The 5881-nt window shown below is 34.1% G+C and overlaps 1 long non-coding RNA gene across 1 annotated transcript; it reads right to left on the reverse strand.

Moving 5' to 3' along the window:
- Positions 1 to 206: 206 nt before the first annotated feature.
- LOC128801187 (uncharacterized) lies at positions 207 to 3499 on the reverse strand. The gene is made up of 3 exons (XR_008435149.1): positions 3453 to 3499; positions 1750 to 1822; positions 207 to 473 (listed from the first exon to the last, which is right to left on the reverse strand). It is a non-coding gene; the product is annotated as an uncharacterized LOC128801187 (long non-coding RNA).
- Positions 3500 to 5881: the final 2382 nt, after the last annotated feature.

Below are 5881 nucleotides of genomic sequence, written 5' to 3' on the forward strand. Positions count from 1 at the left end.
CTAAGTTTTGACTGATTTCAGAAGACAGATATTTAAATTTTGCTGAATCTATTATAAGTGTCTTGGACTGTCTTTGAAGTAGAAACTCTTCAGAAAAACCTAGAGAAAAAAATGAACAAATTCTAGTGAATTTAATTCTAAGGAAAATGAAAATCATATATGAACAATAGATGTAATTGAAAAGAAGCTAAGGGAAAGGGGGGGATCTTTAGGGTTGTTTTGGAAGAAACACATTTTCCCCTCTCGTGTCTTAGGTATGTCATAGGTATGACATCTGGAAGCAGATTTCATAGGTATGAAATATCCCTTTGGTCAGTTTGGGTATGCTGTCTCAGCAGTGTCCCTTCCCATCCTCTACTCCACTCCCAGCCTCTCTTTGTTGGGGAGGGACTGTTGGATACACAGGCCTTGATGCTCTGTGAGTACAGCTCAGCACCAGCCAAGACACTGTTGTGTTATCAACACTCTTCTACCTACAAATACAAAAGAACAGCACTGTCAGTGTTGCAGTCTTTGGTTTTGGTTAGCTTGGAATCTACATGGCAGCCCACAAAAGGTTTCTCTATAGTTACATCCCTAGAACACTATGTTATCTCACATCAATTATATACTGTGCGTAGTTCTAAAATGTTTTACAATTCTAGCATGAAAATTGCTTTATGCCCATTATCATTACAAAAGAGGAAATAACATGTTATAACAATTTAAATTCAAGGAAGGGAACTCAGCACTTGTGGTTCTTGTAAAAAATCTTATTTGGATAATAATAATTTTTATCATAGCTGTTATTTAATGTATCATATGCCATAGCTTGGAAATGTAAAGTGATACCATAATAAATTGCAAATCCATTCAAATTCTACCTTTTACTAATTGGTTACTCCCCCCTCAAATCTGAAATATGACTAGATAATATAAAGGAAATGCTCGTATCCTTTAACTACAGGCAGGGAAAAAAATCACTGAGGATTTAAGGAAAACAATCCAAAGGAATCTGATCCACATGCTTTTTTCTAATCCTCAGGAATGTGTTTGTATACCAAGGCTAATAATTTGATTTATGTCGTATTTAAAAGCAAAGAAGATGACCTTGAAGAATTTGGACCCAAATGAGAGGTAAAGGTAAGATGAACAGCCTGTAATAGTCTTGCAAAAAAATCCTGAACAGTGCTTTATTCTCTAATCCATTGTTGTTCTTAGATTTACCTCTACTTTAGTTAAAAACTAACTAAACAAGAAAAGCCACAAAAGAAGCAAAAATCCCCCAACATGAGACTATGAGATCAATCCTATACATTTCTTGTTAAGAATAACTAGATGACCTCAGAACTGTGAAAAACCCTTTAATTAGAATTCTTAATTGAGGAACTTAACACATAGCCCATTCCTTTTTTGTATGCACTGCACATAGCACAGCAGTGATGCATACTGAGAAGGAGAGATATTATTTACCATTATAAAATGTCATGTCTTATCCTGCCAAAACTCTTTAAAGTAATTAGTTTTGTCACGACTATTCAGAAGTCATTAATAGAAAATTCTGGCTGATTAAGCACGTCCAGGGCCAAGACTCACAAATAGCAATTTCTCTGATTTTCATGGCTTCTCAAAGTAAATGTTTATCTGATACTGAGCCAAATTGCCTACATGCTTTGTATTAGGTTGTTAAAGATTACTTTTGCTCTTGATCACACAATTTCACTGCCCATATAAAAAATGGGAGAAAAGGCTCAAATATCTATTACTTACCTGTGGCGACTAAACTCTAAATGCATTTAGTCATTGTTCAAGAGATAGCATTTCCAAACTCTTTTGTATTTCCCTGTTGGTAGGAGAGATAAACTTGAAAAATTAGCATAAAACCTGTCTTTTTTAAAAACAGCTCCCACTCCACTCAATAAACCAAGAGCGTGTAGTCTCTGTTGACTATTTTCTTTCTTCCTCATCTACCAATTTCATATATTTTATTGACAAGCCTACAGAGAAATACTGGTTACACTGCATTGCTCACATTTTGAAAACATCTGCAAATGAACTGCTGCCAAAGTTAAGAACACGTAAGAGTGGTCTGCATTCAAAGAAAGGGGCAAAACAAACAAGGAAATAAACTTCTGTGATGGGAACACAAAAGTAAATTCTTAGAAATTAATTCTTAGAAATTCATATCACTACTTAAATTGCTTCTTTCAACAAATTGTTTTCTTGATTTTTCTACAAAGGCACATGAGTTCATGAAGAGATTAATTTGAGAGTTGCCTATAACATTGTGTGTATGTTGTGGAACTGTTTGCTGATTAAGCAGAAATTAGGACATTTATATTCAGAAGTTGTTTCCAGTAAAAAAAAGAACATCATGAATCATTCTTAAATTGCGGAGGTGGTGTTTCTAAGTATTCTTAGTTATGTTCTGTGATGCCTTATCTATAGGAAGAAATACCAATCAAATTCTATATGCACTGTTATGAATCACCTAATAATTTTAGTGTAAATATTTGTTAACACTGGTCTTTTCTGTTGTGAGTTTATAAGGTTCCAGCTTAGTATTACAGATCATGAATTAATAATACCTGTTTTCCATTAAACAAAGGAGCCACAGAAATTGCCTTTATTACTGTGAATAACATAAAACAGTGAGGGAAGCTATGTACTGAAAATCTTGGTGAATTAAAGCTTTTAAAATTACACTGGCATTGCAGCAACGGAAGCACACTGGGATTTGGATTAATATTCTAAAAGTTAGAGAATACAGGTGGAAAATAACATTTTGAAAGATTTCTACTCCCATTAGACCTGTAAAGTTAAAGAAGGATTGAGAAGTTTTTGTACGTTTGGATAAGCAAAATGTTTAAGACAATTTCCTAAGACAGTTTTGTTCACAGCTACAAGAACATGAAAAAGAAGTCATTCACATGGTAGCAATGATGCAGCCTAGGAATAAAACAAAATGATCTCTTTCTGTCTTTCAGCTTCTTGCCAGACTGAAACACAGTTTATATATAACCTTTTACTAAACTTTTTTTTTTTTTCATAAACATCCCAAGGCTTAGTACATATAAATTTTCCTTGAAGTGATGTCTGCTTTGTAAGACTAACATGAAAGTGTAAATAAAAATAACTTGAAATAATATAAATCAGGGCATTTTATAGAGAATATTCCACATATGGAATGAAACTTAGTCCCTTTTAAAGCAAATTATTAAAGGTCATATATTTTATAACATAAATGTCAGCAAAAAAAAAAAAAAAAGTAAATTATTTACAACATCAAAAATGGTCTTTTGTGTTAGTTTTTGAACACTTGAGGAATGTTTCATTTCCTGAATACTGTCTCTGTCAGCATTCTGGAAGTGAAAGAGTCAGAGAGACTTCGCTTCAGCATCCAACCAGATGTGTCTTTCTCTGCTGAACTTAGTTTTGTGAAGTGTATAAAAGCAAATAATAGAATTGATTACTCAGCTCCATGATGAATATTCATCGTGCATTGTTTGATTGTAGCCCCTGGCAGAAAGAAAATATATCAGAGGATATATTTTTGCTCATTTCCATACTTCTCCTTTGATATCCTGTACTAGTTTTACTACTATTTCAGAGTGAGAAAATTATTGGGGGTTAGATATAGAATCTTACTCAAATCTGTTGTGAGCTACTAGTGTGGTTTCAGTTTAGCAGCTTCGAAAAATGGGCTTTCTATGCTTTAATTCATTTAATGAAAAAATAAAATTCAGGACAAATGTTCAAAGTGGCATTCAGTACTATTACAGTAAATTATGAAAGGTTATAGTCATATTGAACAAATAAATTACTAAATATAACAAAAATAAAAGTAATAAAAATGAATATAATATAATAATATATAAATAAACATCTGAATTTTACACTTAATCATCATGTGATGCCAGGTAAAAAAAAAAAGTGCATGTTTTTTCTCTTCCTGCCTTTCCAGAAGTCCATTCTGGGACGTAACATTAAAACAATAGAATCCATGTATCCACACATGCAGGTAAGCGACCTGTTTAAGCTCCCATAATAGTCAACAGATATTTAGTTGGGTAGTCAGTGTGACTTAGACTTACTCAGCTTGTCTCTAGCACAGGTGAAGGTTAACCTCCATAGTAAATTGAATTGGCTTCATAAGAGGTCATTTAGGGGTGATGAACATGTGTATCTCCCACTAGATCTCATGCTTTCTTATATTTAGGCAGTATTGTAATCAGAATCAGAATATCTTAGTGCTCTTAGACTAAGATATTCTCATTTCAGATGGTAGTATTCAGAAAAATACAGAAATTGTGGATATTTGTGATATCAGAGGTGATTTATCTGTCTTGTGGAAAAAGGAAATCAGTCTTCAGATTGCCTGTAAACAGCCTCTAGGCCAGAAGATTTCTGGTGTGTGTCCTGATAGCAATAGTGACTTGTCCTTTGGAACAAGCAAGGTACAAGACATAGATGTAATGTGCCAAATTCCATCATTTCCTTGAAAATTCTTTAAGATGAAAACTTTATGTCATTGGGGGTTTTTCTGCCCATTTTTCTGCCTGTATTCTGGCCTTTCTCATGAAGTCACCTGGGGAATAAGTTTTCTCTGTTATTGCATTTCTACTCATAGGTCCATAACATGTTGTTTTTTGTGATCTGACATGATTATTTAATTTCTGATGGAAGATCAGTAATTTTGTAAAAAATTGTATTTTTCATTCCAGAGGATTCTTTACATTGTTCAGCTAGTTAATTGGAAACATGGAGAGATTGGTAAAGAGTAGATTTCCATGTATAATATGCAGCATTAGACATTATTTGTCCTAAAATTCATTGTATCCCAGAGGGCCCTGATTCTGTGTTATTTTACTCTTATTGGAGTCCTGTTACTTCTTTAGGATAAATATAAAATATTCCTAATCAGATCTGGAAATTTATCATACTCATTTTGAAAAAGCAATTTACACCTGCACAAGGAAAAATAAAGCTAGGCAAGGAAACAATCCAAGCATTTAAGACAAAAATAAATCAATTTAAATCAGTTTGCTCCTCAACTACAACCCTGCAAATATTGAACAGTATTATAATCTCAAAGAAACAAAATATATTTTACTATTAAATAGGATGTATAACCAAATGTCTTCACCCATTTTCTCAAGATTTTCCAGTAAGCTGCTAACAGTATACAACTATTTGTTTCTTTCCTCTCTACATTCCTATCTATATTTCTCAAACTAAGGCAAGAAAAGTGGAGCCTGTACTTTTATCTTGAGTGACTAACACCTTGCTTAGTGATCTGAAAGTGTTCTAGTGATGCTAGGTACCCCATATTCCTTTTGCTTCAGCAGCTCAATTAGTGACCCAGGGTCACAGAATTGTTACTGACTCTATCTTTTAGATCCTTGGTTGTCTTTTGGTTGACAGAAAACAACAGGAGCTGGCAATGAGCACTTGCAGCCCAGAAAGCCAACTAAATTTTGGGCTGCATCAACAGGAACATGGCCAATAGGTCCGGGGAGGTGATTCTGCCCCTCTACTCTGCTTCTGTGACACCCCACCTGGAGTGCTGCATCCAGTTCTGGAGTCCCCAACATGAGAAAGACATGGAACTTCTGGAGCAAGTCCAAAAATAAAATTTGCCATCTTTGTTACAGTATCATGGCCTGAATATTGTGGGGTTTTTATCAACTAAAATTTTTCACAAAAGCTATACACATTCTTCTAGAACATTTCTTTTACTAGACAAAAGTATACAGCGATATATTCACAGCTCAGACACAAGGGGAGTTTTTGTCTGTTACCATTGTTACATGTCAGTGAAGCAGTGAATGAATTAAACAAGTGAGCATGGAACAATGAAAGCTAAGTGTATCCTGGGGAACTAACTAGGGATATGCATACT

This window comes from Vidua chalybeata, chromosome 1, assembly GCF_026979565.1.
Source record: "Vidua chalybeata isolate OUT-0048 chromosome 1, bVidCha1 merged haplotype, whole genome shotgun sequence".
NCBI lineage: Eukaryota > Metazoa > Chordata > Aves > Passeriformes > Viduidae > Vidua > Vidua chalybeata.